This window comes from Centropristis striata, chromosome 11, assembly GCF_030273125.1.
Source record: "Centropristis striata isolate RG_2023a ecotype Rhode Island chromosome 11, C.striata_1.0, whole genome shotgun sequence".
Lineage (NCBI taxonomy): Eukaryota > Metazoa > Chordata > Actinopteri > Perciformes > Serranidae > Centropristis > Centropristis striata.
Genome location: NC_081527.1, coordinates 10,343,469 through 10,358,734, shown reverse-complemented (window position 1 = coordinate 10,358,734; position 15,266 = coordinate 10,343,469).

The window sequence follows — 15,266 nt, the reverse complement described above, 5'->3', positions numbered from 1 at the left end:
GTCCTGCCGTGACTCCAAAAATGCTATTCAAAATGAAGCTATGAAAGACAAGAAGTTAAAAGAAAACTGAACACATTGAAGCAAACTCCAGTCTCTGAAAATATGTCAGAGAATATATAGATACACAAAGAAACACTGGAAACATCCCTGATATTCAATGTATGCACAGAATGCTGACTTTAGAAACACAGCAGCAGCTTATTTTCATTTAGACGACACAAAAGCTATACCGTGACCTTACAACCGCAGCTATGAAGCAATTGTTTTTCTACTACTTTTCAATTTGAGTGTCAATGACTTTGTGACCTCGTCGAACACAGGTAGATCATTCAGTCTGTCAGAGGAGAAAAAAAAAAAACTTTCACAGTGATGCTTTGTCTATGACAAACCCACTGAGCAAACCAGTGACACCGTTTACAGTATCTCCAAGACACTTCAACCATTTACTACTAATAATCATTTCAGGTTATTGCTCACTCAGAGCTATAAAGTCATCATGAGATCTCAGTGCTGAACATATGGTACTATGAACTACCGTGTTGCCAAGCCACTAGAGCTATAAAATCACAATACAATAATTAATGGTGAAACTTTGACATCAATCACATTAAAAGCGTGCTTTCACCCTCCCACAGAACACAAGTCACATGAAGGGCTGACTTCTGCAGTCATTATAATTGTACGGTAGCTGCGTTTATGATGTGTTTGTAAATAACAAATGCAAATGGAGTCAAACATAATTGTATGCTTTTGCATTCCTTATCCTAGCAGTGCCTTCTGGACAAAGTAACCTGTATTTTTTTTTTTTTTTTTTTAAACAAACTGATAAATTATACTCTATGAAGGGTTGTAATGGCCAAGTTGGTATAATTTCTCAATCAGACTGGTACAGGAGGGATTTGACATTGATCTGAACACAGGATTGTGCATTATTTTTTTAGTCTTTGTTATAGCTGAGCTCCGTTTTTACCGCACATGGTTTATAATCACCACCATCAGGTTGTTATCTCTGCCTTTGTTGTTGCAGCAGCGAGCCAGAACCGAGATGGGATTTTCTTTTACTTTAAATGAATTATTTGTAGCTATTTATTTCTCATCCCTGCAGGCTATTGTTTTAATAATGAATTGCAAAGGACAGTCCGGTTGTCTGTTTGCTCGACAAATAAAAGACACAAAAAAAGAAACAAGATGTTTTTTCAAGGTGAAAATAGCTTTTCAAGCCTTGAGGCAACAAAGCTATGAACAATTTTTACAACGGGTATTAATCATGTATGCCATTGTATTCAGCTTTCCAAACACGTAATTAATGTGAGAGCAACATTTGTTGCTGTTAAATCAGTTAACATGCCTGTGGACAAGGCCAAAAAATATTTCTTTAAAAAAGGGACAAAATAAGTTTTGGGAAAATGGTGGCAATTTGTTTGTTCTTAAATTAAATCACATTCAATTGCAAATCAATTTTAATAAGGGGCTTGTGTTGTTTGTCAAAATCAATGTAAGCAGAAGTATTTGTATGCAGGTCGAATCTAAACCGCGTTTAATCAGCAGGGACTAAGAGACAAGATTATCTGCTGCCACGCGTTGTGCTCTGATTTTTAACCTGCAGCTGGCAACAACTGATACAAAATGTAAGGAAACAGACCTGAGTGAAAGAAACAGCCTCGCTTCAAGTGATGACTTGAGAAAGGGTTTGTTTACCTGCTGCACTTACTGAGACACTTGGACCTTGATGCTGCCTAGCGCACAATGTAGACTTCAGACCGCGAGCGCTGAACATGACTCGAAATACAATGGGGCCTAATCAGTGGAAATAATGGCTCATGTTTGCGTGCAGAACAAGGCCATTCACATTCATCCAGCAGAACTAATTTACAGGAATAAGAAAGAGCTGCAAGTCCTCAGATCTTTTAACGTAAGGGGAAAACTTTGAGTTATCAACCGGCTTTGTGTCGCTGGAGGACGGGCAGATGAATGAAGTGATGACGTGAAATGATCAGGACTTTAAATTAACTTTTTGATCACCAGCTAAATTTTTAAAGTTACCAGTTATCAGATGTTCCACTAGCCAAAATTTTTCCCGTTGTAAAAGTGTCTGTAGACCCAGTAATCGTTACAGTACGTGATATTCAATTCTTTTTCAAATACTAACCACTTCTAACCTGACCATTTCCAATTAAAAGTCATTGTTTTCTTCTTTCCCCCTCCTCTTTCATCTCCATTGTCCCCCGTTTCTTCAGCCTTCCTCTTTTGCTCTTCTGTTATTTTACTCCAGGTTAATATCTCCACGTTTGTTTGTTTTGCCTTACTACGTTAACTTTACTACTCCTACTACTTTCCGCCCCTTTGTTTTGTTTCTCTGGAGGGAAACCAGATGCTATTCTTCCACATGTACTGCCCTCGCTGAAGGGACATAGAGCCGGTTAAAATTCAGCTAAAGTTCCCTTTTTGTAAAAGCTCTAACTGTAACCATAACCCATGCGTTAACAAGGTCAAGGTCACGTTTATTTCTAGAGCACCTTATATACAACTAAGGTTGACCAAAGTGCTTTACATAACTGAATAACAACAAAAAATCCAATCCAATACAAGATACATAATTGAATAACAATAAACTCACAAATAAAAATAAAAGACAATTTCATCTAATAATATATGACATGAGATGTACAATACAACACACAGAAACAACTTTCTTCTCACGCAGGTTCGAAAGCCTGGGAGAAAAAATTAGTCTTAAGAGAAGATTTAAAATTGTCCAAAGTCTTTGACGACCGGATATGCAGCGGTAAACTGTTCCACAGTTTAGGGGCAGCCCCTGCAAAAGAGCGATTGCCTTTTGTTTTTAGCATTCAGGCACATCCAGGTAGGACTCAGAGCTCTGGTCGGTCTGTGAACCTGTATGAGTTCAGTCAAATACGCTGGGGCCAACAACTCACTATCACCATCTTCGGACAGCTCTAGTGGTTTGGGTTAGGTTTTTTATTGGGCTTTTCTACCAGAGCAGGTCCAGGGTTCGGAGCCGGTGCTTGTGTTCGCAGTTGGTTTAACTTTCGAACCAGCTCCGGGGCCGTTTGCTTTTCCACAGGGTTTTTTGGTCCCTGTAGTCCTTTTCCATCTTTTTTAATTTGTTAGTAATCTGCTCGATGGTACGATGGTACCCTGTTGCAGCCATCTCCAGTTGAATTTTCAGTAAAACTGGCTCAGTTCTGGAAAACCTCTCCAGTTTCTCTTGTATTTCGGCCGATGACCATACTGCAGGGAGGCAGTTTGTCTCCTCCACGGACCACTGTTTGGATTTTGCGTCCATTCTGCAGCTCTTTGTTTGTAAGTTGCCACGCCTAAGTTGTTGTTTTTTGTATTTTTTTGTAAAATAGTAGATCATTTTACTTCTTCATCAAGTAGTTGTTTGAGTGAAACCAACTGAGAAGTTCAAGGGTAAAATCAATCTTTGCTGGATGTGCTAACAACTCTTAGACCTCACTGATAAAAAGACTGTGTGTAACAATTGCCCAGAGTCAGTGGCTGCCATCAGATCTATTGCTTCCAGGTATCTTTTGGCCGGTGTATTAAATAATTAATGAAATGAGAACTCACAAGATATTAAGCCCAAATGATTACAGCTATGATCAATACTGCGATGTGAGACACAGATTCCTTCCACGCCAAAAACTGAAGTTGCCAAAAGAGCAAAAAAAAAAAGTTTTAAAAAAACAAAACATCCCTTCTCTGAATTGCACTCTTCTTTATTTTCTCATAGTTTTACGCTCCACCACTTTCGATATTGATCGTGAGCCTTCCACAGCTATAAGAAATATTTTGATGGGTTTCTTTTTAAGCTGCAGACAAAAATGTGCGTTCATGCTTGTGTGTGCCACGTGTGTGTGTGTGTGTGTGTGTGTGTGTGTGTGTGTGTGTGTACAGAAAACATTTCTTTAATTTAGCTTAGTGAAGCATGGGGACTCACGCCTTGTGCCGGTGTTCATTTCATACACCCATTTGTGTTGCACATTTGGAATGCAGATGAGCCTCACTGCTGGTATTTTAGCACTTTCTCTTTGGCTTTGTCTTAATGAGGTATCTGTAAATGGGTTTCTATTACACCAGATATGGAGCTTAGAGGCAAGACACAGAAATTCGTTGACACAGACCAGTAGGATCACCTTAATGAGATCAGACAGAAGATCCCCCCGATTCAAATATGCAGATAGAAACTTGTCATTATGTGTGATAACTTGAAAAGTCCTGTGATAAGTGGAGTTTTGTTTCCTTCAGGGCAGCAGTGCTCTCACGTTAAACTGCTGCCTCACTTACACATAAAAATCACTTGTGAGCTTCACATCCCTCTGAACTAATATTTGTTCTAACGCCCCTGAAGGAATTTCACTCTATTTTAAGCCACTCGGAGTGAGGTTGCACCAATCTGCTCCTCATGATACTCACACACACAAAGACATTGTAGATTGTAGATTCACGCACACACACGCTCCTCTCAGATGTACTCCAGAGCTCCCGGGGATCCAGTTGAGAGGGATCGATGATGGTGTCCGCACCTCCTGACCTGCACTCCGAGTCCCTGCCACCTCTCCTCCAGCCTCCAACAGCCAAGAGGCAAAACACACACACACACACATACACACACACACCACACCACACCACAAACTCACCGTGAAATGAGATACTCGCTCTGAAAAATGTCTGCGGCTTTATGCACTCAGTGCCATGAAAGGTCCTTGAAATCCACTTCTGCTTACAAGAGTGCCATCTTAAACAAAAGGTTGAAAGTTAGGTGGAAATTTACCTTAAAGTGCTGCTGAACTTTATCAGTTTCGGCTGTGTGGGATGTTCTGTCACATTGGTGTTGCAGAAGAGTGCTCTTCCAAGGTTAACAAGTTTTGCTCATTTTATTGCAGAAGGGGACGAAGTTAGAAGAAAAACACAATTAGAAGAACAGTGGCAAAACACACACAGAGGGGAAATAGAATGAAACTTGTGCAGGTGATATTAAAAACCCAAGGGGCTCATGAAAGCATTCCACTTCAAAACAAAGGGAAAAAACAACAACACTTTGATCCCCTTCTATTTATATCCTCGCTTAAATTCTACACTTTACTATGAAGTTTGTTAATCTTAATGATTAAAGCTGTAAAAATTAGAATCCTTTTGATCAAAGGGGTTGCTGTAAACAGACCATCACATGCTACTGTAATGATGAAAAAGTATTCTTTCATGTGAAAGTTTGTTTTTATCTCTCCAAAACCTCAAGCGCTTAATTCAGTGGAGATTCCAGTATTCAACTGAAGAGCAGAAATACCAATAATGTGTTCCACAACATTGGCAGACTAAAGAAAGAGAGGTGAGTCATCATGACATCACCCATTGGTTTAGAAGCCTCCAGTTTGGCATTTTGGTGGTTGCCATATTGGTTTCAGCCAGCAGCAAGTGGGCAGAAGGGAGCCTACAGTATGGTAAATGGTAAATGGGGTGCACTTATATATTCATTCACCCATTCACACATTCATACTGGTGGCCGAGGCTACCAGGGCACACTGGTGCCACCTGCCCAGTATCTTGCTCAAGGATACTTCGACATGTAGGCTGCCATGGTCGGGGATCGAACCACCAACCTTCCGATCAGTGGGCGAACACTCTACCAACAGCCTCCCGTATAGTATAGCAAGATACTGATCCCACAAATTGCTCCCGATGTTGCGTTCATCGGTGTGTGAATGAATTCCAAATGGTGGCATGGGTGTATGAATGTGTGTGTGAACGGGTGAATGAGTGCAGTCTGTAGTGTAAAGCGCTTTGAGTGGTCCAGAAAAGCGACTAGAAAAGCGATATATAAGTGCAGGTCCATCAGGAATGATGGTGAATCATCAGTTAATGCTAGTGTTAGCTAGGTGGTTATCAAAGGGCAAACCTGACTAAACGAGACTAAAATGCCACAGTTAAGGGTGAAAGTTCTTAGAAGAAAACATACACTATGACAAGGTAGCAACTTGCTTTATCATCTATTTTACCATAAATGAGACAAGACATTACAAAATGATCATCATGCTGTACTAACTTCTTTTAAATCACTTCTTTAAAGCCACTTTTATTGCCTTGCTTTTATGTAATGCTTTCTATTTAAATACTCATTTTTACTTCTTCACTTTTTACTTTTTTAGTCCTTTGACCTTTTATTTTCTGTGTATCTGAGAATGTCTTGTGATTGTTCCTGCTCTGTCTTTTGTTGTTTTTCTTTGAATTTAAGAATTGTTTTTAGCCTTTTGGCAATAGTCTCTGTGTAATTAACTGCTCTCTGTCAAAGCACTTCATAAGTTGCTGTTTTTAGGTGCTAAATAAATGAAGTTATTATTATTATTTTTATTATTTAAAAAAGACTTGAAACTAATGTAGGGGTCACAGCCTTTTGGCAATAGTCTCTGTGTAATTAACTGCTCTCTGTCAAAGCACTTCATAAGTTGCTGTTTTTAGGTGCTAAATAAATGAAGTTATTATTATTATTTTTATTATTTAAAAAAGACTTGAAACTAATGTAGGGGTCACAGCTATTCCACAAGGTTCATTTGGATTAAAGACTGAATGCAGTGAGATATGTGTCAACAAATTCTCTCCATGCTTCAAGATGGAGGTCGTTCTTTGTCCCCCTCCAAACAAAGACAAACGACCCCCACCCCCACAGGTATCTGGAGATACCTAAAGGCGTCTCATTGGCTGATACCAACAGGAAATACAACTTCCAGGTTGAGACACAAAAGTGTCCTGCAGCCATCCCTTCTTTCTCTTTTCTTCTCGACTTCCTGAGGAACAGCATGCCTGCTGTCCTGGTTTGATCTTCCAGGAGGAAGATCAGACTTCCCTCTGTCTCCAGCTCTAAGGGAAGGCCGGTGAGGCCCCAAACCAAGTGGGCCCACCACGACGCTTCTAAGTTTCCTGCCTGTGATCTATACTGGACATAATTACAGAGACCCTCACCAAGCTTCTGGAGCCAACAGCAAACAACGCTACAACCACCAAAACCCAACCAGGAGCTGATTCTTCTTCAAAAGGATTTCTGCTTCTCTTTCAACTCTGGACTCTGTGGTATAGTACTGGGCAGTTAGTAAGTAAGAACAAGTTTGTTAAGCTTTAATCAATGGTGTTGATCTGTGTGTTTAAGTATATGTGTTGGGATATTTTGTGTAGCTAGATCACTTGAAGTTGTATGATTAATGTTGCTCTACATATCTCAAGTTGTACATGTAAATTAACTATAACTCATTTGATTTGCTCACACACTAATCCACATGAAACATACTTTAATTTGGCTTCCTGCAACACATAGACCTTCAAGACCGCATGGTCTATTGTTCAAGAACAAAAGGGCTTCCGCCATTTTGATTTATTTAAATGACCGCCTTTCGGCAGCCATTTTGTTACACATTCTTCCTCACCCACATTTCCACTGTAAATAGTCTTTTAGATTAGTTATTGTGTGTTCTGTTTGCTTTGCTTTATTTAGAATAAATATGTTTTTGGATTGATATGCTCCTCCCTTTAATGTTGCACATGAATGAGTGATTTGCTAAACCTCTGCTATGAGAAGAACTCAAAATTCCTTCAACCGTTACTAAATATTAATAAGGTAATTTGATTATAATTATATTCATAATTAATAATCAATGTTCCAAATTGATAATTTGTTAACTTTATGAGACTGATTAACTATGATTTGCTATCTTTTCCTATTCCTAAGTGAATAGGTGGTGCCCCAAAACAACTTTAATTCATTTAAAGTATTAAATATTAATTTAGTTTAGTTTAGATAGCAAAATTGACCTAAATTAGCTTTACCTCTAAATATTGTGGTACCCCTGCTGGAGGCAATGTGTATCTGAACCAGATACCCCTACACTAACATTAGGTACCACAAACTCATGAGTGTTTAGTGAGGTAATAAATCAAATGAAAAGTAGGCCGATTTTCTCATAGACTTCTCTTAAATCTGACTTCTTTTTGCAATCAGTGGAGTCGCCCCCTGCTGGTCATAAGAAATAATGCAGGTTCAAGGCACTTCCCCATTGGCTTCACTGATGCATACAAGTGCTCTCTTGGATTCTCCTCTAATAACATGATAAAGCACCCTCTTGGCTGCACCTATATTGAAGAAAATATGATAACGTGCCTTTTAGGGTGCATTTCCAGTAACAAAAAAAACAGATGCAGGGCAGTAATGGGTGCCCTTAAATAGAGAAAATGCACTAAAGTGCCCTCTAGGGTGCCATTTCATTGGAGAAATGATAATAAAATGCACTATCAGATGCCCTTAAAATTGAGAAAACAGGATGTCGTGCAATATAGGCTGTCCTATATATGGTAGAAAACTTTCTGCGCACCATTGCCCATTTTTGTTTTTTCCCCCCAGCCTGAGTCACACCGGCAGCACCATTACCTCCAGACCAGGACTCTGATGTAATCTGTATGCTGGTCACCGCTGCGTAAACATCAGCAGTAATAACTGACAATGAGCAGTCAAAGAGACCTTTGTGTGCTAACATTGCACCTCAAAGTGTTAATAAATCAAAATGCCGTATGACTGCTCTCTTCTGGGAGAATAAAAGGATGTGTTGGTGAATGCCCTTGGGATATCGGTGATCTCAGGTCAGCCACTGACAACACAGCAGCAGCACAAGATGTTTCTCCCTTTCGATAAAAAGTGACTAATAACCTGAGTTAATGTGTCATCGTCTGCCTTAAATACACTCATCAGCATGCATCATCATTCAGATAACAGGTATGAAGTCTCCCGAGTCTTTTTACTATTTGTATTTGTGTGCTGGAGTACATCAAAGGCTGTCCTTCAGTGAACCTGTCTATTAAAATGCAGAGGCTGCAGAGCGGACACAGTCCAGCTGATGTAGATCCAGACTCTGCTGCTTGGACTATCATGACTCATTAACCCAAACAGAGTGTGCAGCTCAAAGGCCTGAGGGCCAGATAGAGTTCTCACACATAACAACTCTACCCTACAAAATATGTTTATATTCCGCTTATTTCACTTGCCACATGCATTCTGTCTTTTATTTAATTGCTGTCTTGGTCAATGTTTTTTTACTACTATGCAAGACATAGGGAACTTAAACTCTTGGTTATTGTGTTTACCTCATACTATGAGATAAGATATGACTTTATTTATCCCGCAGTGGGGAAATTTAGTCATCACAGCTGCTCAAGATACAGACACATAGATATAGACCAGGGATGGGCAACTTAAATGCTGGAGGGGGCCACAGTTTTTCATCGACACTACCACAAGGCCACATATAGGACCGTGCATTTAAATAGATATGATGAAACTGCAATTTTAAATATGTTTACAGTGCAGTAACTTAACTTATTTCATGCTCAAATGCATGTATAACAGTATACATAGAATGACAAAAGGTTTGAAGCAATAAAAAACTGTGATTTCTTTTATATTCAGTGCAAGAACAGCAGACCAACATTAATTGCAAGAAGTAATTTTGTGCATTTCTACACTGCACTTTTTAGATTTCATGCTCAAATGCATGTAGTTGTACTGAGGGCCACTTCAAGTGAGGGTGAGGGCTGTATGCGGCCCTCGGGCCTCCAGTTGCCCATCCTTGATCTAGACGATAGAATAAAGAATATAAAAAATGGTGGGTGGGTGGGTGGATGGATGGATGGATGGATATATATTAGTTTTTTTGTTTCCTGAAAGTGCTTTGCATTTTTAAAGATATTGCACATTAAAGAAATATATTTTAGCATGTTAAACAGGTTAAATAGGTTACAATGGTTCTCTAACAAATGCATAGATTTTAGAAATGCTAAAATAAGAAGTCCAAAATTCCCCTCAGCAGAATTTCACCCACAAAATGTTTTTTTTGACTGAAATTATGAAAGACAATCACAATATTTACACAATATACAGCTTGCTAATATGCTGCTGTTTAGCAGGTGTAATGTTTTACAGTTATGATGGAGGGGTTGTCAGAAGTTTTATAGATATTTGGTCATAAACCAAAGTATTGGATAAATGTGACCAGATGTGACTGCTTGACGAGATGATCATCAAAGTCATGAGAATTTATTCCCTGGGAATTTATAATTGTCAGTTCAAAATCTGTGCCAAGTCATTTTGTAGGTGTTATATTTAATATTACAGAGGATACGACCTTTGTGTCCTCAATAATTGGATCTATCTCCCAGGTGCTTTAGTTACATAAAAACAATGTTAAAAATGATAATTATGTTTTAGTTGAGAGTAAATATAGTAGGGAGACATTAGAAATACAGTGCAAACACGGGTTAAATATAAATAAGATTTCCTTGCTATGTTAAATAATGACTTATGAAGATCATGCTTAAAGGCACAGTATGGATTTTTTTTAAAGATGGATTATATGAGTTATTTATCCATAGTTGGTGTATTATCTACAGTAGATTGCGGTCAGCACGGCCCACTTTGGAGAAGCAGGCAGGAGGACCGGCACAGAAGTTAAGCAATGTACTGTTGTGGACAGGGGCAGCAGCAAAACCTATTTTAGCCACTTGAAAAAAAAAAAATCAATATAAGTTTACACTACGATTAAAATATTTTCACGGCTTGACCTTGCTGCCACACAGCCCTTATAGACTGTGAACTGAAGCTGTCTCCAAAGCAGACCTGGGCATTGGGCGGCCCGCGGGCCACATTCGGCCCGTTGGCTGTCCTTGTCCGGCCCGCATGAGGTTACCAAGAAATTAAAAAATCAATATAAACGCAGTGCTTTTATTTTGAAAAAAATAGCAAACATTATCATTAGCACTAGAGCTAACAAGCACTTTTACTATAGTTAAGACAACAAATATAGCCACTAATATGTATGACAGAATAAAATAAACTTTAACAAACCTTGTGTCCTGTCAATCAGCCACTATAGAAGCCTTTTTTAACTTTATATCAACTTTATATGAATTACTAAGCACTCGTTACTATTTACCGTTCGTTCGTTTTTTCATTTAACCATTCTACCGGTTATTTCCTCTCACTACCTTTCAAAATTAAAGCACCCGTTTTACACTGGACGACACCTTTTCAAAATAAAAGCATCACAACATTGTAAAACACCTTGAAAATGTACAAACATGAAAAAACAATCTATATAACACAAAAACATAAATAGGAACCTTGCTAAAGGTCATTTACAGTTGTGTTTAAAATAAATGGAAAAGTGATATAGTGATTGGAGTATTTACTACTTTTTACTGCTATACTTGATTTACTCCACATTAACAGTCTTATCATAACATGAATTCCTATCAGTAGCAGCTCAAAACCAGATAATTTACTATATTTTATAAAGCGATTACATTAATATTGAGCAGAATTTAGTTCAGAGTTTTGGTCCGGCCCCTGCAACCTTCGTGGTATTGGTCATGTGGCCCCTTGGGAAAATTAATTGCCCACCCCTGCTCCAAAGCCACCAGACTCCATTGACAAAAAGAGTCATTTTACCATCGCACAACACAGGAGTTGCTCATCTGTGTGACTTTGGTGCTTTAAAGGGTTAGTTTATATTCACAATGACACAAAGAAACAAATCAATCAAAGCAGCAATAGATCTGCAAATGTTGTATTCTGCAAGGTAAAATTATTGTGTTGTCAAAGGAGTCTGGTGACTTTGAAGAGAGCATAAATAAGATGGCCCTTCTAACACAAATTTAAACTTTTGGACTATATAATGTCAAACTGCTGAGGTTGACTGTGCTGTCTGTCTGTCTGATGTCTCTTTGGGGAATTCAAATCATGGATGAGGGACCACACAGGAAAATCCTTTTTGAAAAAACGAACTACTGCGATCTACAAGAGAGGACAGTTATAATATATAACTATGTATTAAAAATGGAGTAATCCAGGTATGTTGTAAATGGTGGAACTAGAAACTAGAAGATCTAATGAATCTATAGGCACCATGTGTCAAAATGTTGTGATGGGAAGTTGTCGAAATAACGCTGCAAATTTTGGCTTTTTTATATTTCATTCAAAAAATCCCATTCAATAAATGTTTGATATCAGTTCAGTTCAGTTTGACTGAATACTTTGTTGGTCAGTCTGTGGGTTTGACTCTCATTGTGGAGAAATAAAAAGACTGAAGTGAGATGAATAGACTGAAAATTTTGTCTTATTTGACAAAACAATTCTGGATTGAATTTAATTTTGTGGACACAAAATGCAGTTAAACTGTTAAATCTTCATATATTGTATCCCAATACTCACCATATCGCAAAATGCTTAAAATCCCAATAATATCATATTGTGACTCAAGTATCGGGATAAAATCGTATCATGGGTCATGGTATCTAGTGGTTCCTACCTCCAGTACATATCCAACATGAAATCTCTGTAAAATTGCATAATCTAACACAACCTTTCCAAATGGGGTTGAGGAAATATCGACTGATGTCTGTGAACTCAATCTCAATGAGCAGGTGTTAAACATGACTTCTGTGAGTTTTTTTCCTGCCTCGAACTCTTACCCAGAGCAAAACCTAATTTAAAAATGAATCCCTAATCCAAAAATCCTAATCCTCGACTCCCAAGTGAACCGGGTGAAGTGAGGACTGGCCAAAATGACCTCACTTTCCCCAAAAGTCCAAAGCTCAAAATGACACTCATAAGCAAAAAAAAAAAACAGAAATAGTCCACAAACACCCCCACTGTCGCGCTCTCTTCATTCCTGATCTCTTTTCCAGGCGGGGGGGATTGGACACACTTCATACACTGGACAGCGTAATCTCACAGTCGCTGTCTGCAACTCACTAAGAACCCAGTACATGAAAGCATGTATGGCGTATGTGGTGCAAGAGTTGTCACGGCAGACGACGGCAGCGGAGGAGGTTAATGAGGACCAGCGGCTGCTACACAGGTTACGGTGACAGGGAGTGAGCGATTTCCATATAATGAGACGTGTGCTGCAGACAAGAGGAGCAGTGAGTGACAGAAAACATGGCATCTTGGCACAGATTTTTAACCAACCTCCGGAAAGTGAAGCAGGAGTGTTAACAACAAATTTCGCCTTCTCCTCAAACAGCTGTGAGACAGGTTGGAGTGTGAGAGGCTGGGGGCAGAGATTAATAGATAAGTAGACAGACAGATATGAGACGGGGAATGGGAGAGGAAGAGCACATGAAAAGAGCCAAGACTTAAAATTCAAGTAAGAGGCTTAGTTTTAGTCAAAGGACTCTTTTTAGTGTCCTTTGGTTCTTTATGAAAGCTGACAGGGCAGATTATCCTGACAGCAAGGGGGTCAGAGTGAATGTCATGTCTGTCTTTGAGCACAAAAAACCCAACAATTCCTCACGTCAATAACAGGCTTTACTGTGGCATAACTCACTGCCAAATGGAAAATATAACATGATGTCCTGGTGAAAATGTGTCCTAGTTTTTGTTCTGAGACAAAGATGCTACGTTGGAGAGACAAACAGGTGCTTCATGGGAATAAAAGAACACAAGAGTTGGCAGACACACCGGCAGAATGTTTAGCATCTTAGTTTAGTGTGAAATGAGTATTTAGTGAATTAGGGATTTCGACACACAATTTCCTCACACCTAATGACTCACGTATCAAAATAACCATTGAAATATGTACAAATGCAGTTTTGTAACTCTGTGTAATTCGTATTACACTGATTTATTATACTGTTCTTCCACTACACTTAAATGAATAGTTATACTGGTACATTCTCAACATATTTATTTAGTCACAGTTTGTTGTGTCAATATACTGGTACTAACAATAACTGTAATATTTTCAAAATGTAATTCATGTCATGGTTATAATACACATTCAACCTCAATTCGCAAAAGATTAGGACATTGTCTAAAGTGTAAATGAAACAGAATGTGACATTTACAGATTCTTTATGACATATATTCAAATAAAAACATTTAGTTTTTGTTTTTTTAAATGTTCAAACTGAAAAAAAAAAATGTTTTCTTTTGTTAATTTACACTTGGAATTCTGAATTTGATGCGTTCTACTTTTATTTACCTTTCGCACAAAGTCCCAACTTTTGGGCATTGAGGTTGTATGATAATATCCTGCAAATAATCAGGCACCTTGTTGATTTTTTTGTTCATCAGTTAATGTGGTTGACTTTTCACTGTTCATAGTTGTTAACTGTTTGAAGAAAAAAAGAAAAGAAAAAGCATGACATGATTAAAGATGAATTTGACTGATAGCACTTCAGATACAGCAATAATATCATTATTGTGAATAGTTTTGCCCATTAAAAAGCATTCATAAGTTATTGAAATGGCATTATATTTGGTAAAGAGAGCATTCAAGTTGTTTAAGACTTAAAACACAAAACTCAGGACCCGTTTGTCTTAATTTTTCTTGACTTGGGACTTGAGTGTAAAGACTTGAGACCTACTTGTAACATGCACTACAAGGACACTTGGTCCCTGCCTCTGGTAGAAACTATTTATGACTTTGAGGTCAAATGTGCAAGTGTCTTGATAGCGAGTGTAAATAGTTTATTTGACAAAGTAGGGATTGGAATAATTAATCAATGATGATTAACGGTCGTTAAGAATTTGATCGATCTGTGTATTTTTCTATTTTAATTTTTATCTCTGACTGCATATCAGTACTCTGAATTGAAACACAGCCGAGCGTTCAGTTCTGTGGTTGTACATCAATAAGCCAATAAGTTGAGAATTAAGTTGGATAAAGCTACAGTTTGCAAACTCAGAGTTGCAAAAACAATTATAAAACACACAGAAATACAAGAGTATTAATTGGAGCAAAACTAGCTTTCGGTATAAAACCTTGCTAGCATAAATTACGAGATTCAATTTGATCCAAAACTTATTTAAACACATGTAAATACACAAGATTACTGTGGAAGCTAACCTCATGCCTCTTCGGGGGCTAAAACATAAAACATTGAACTCCTTGACGTTATCTTTACAGTTTAATCTCACGAGAGTTAACATTAGTTTAACGATCAACATGAAGTCCCTTTTCGTCCTTTGAAAATAAAAGCGTCCTATGCTAAAACAGGCTCTTGCATAGGACTGTATATATATCTAGTATATATATATAGTATGTTTAGTAGTATATAAGGAGGAGTATTTATAAGGAGTATGCATAAAAACATAGCGATTCATTGATTAATTGATTCTTAATGTGATAGATTCTCGAGTTGGCAGGTTTCTTACAAACGCCCATCCCTAGAGGCGGATTTGTGACCTTGAGGTCAAATGTGCA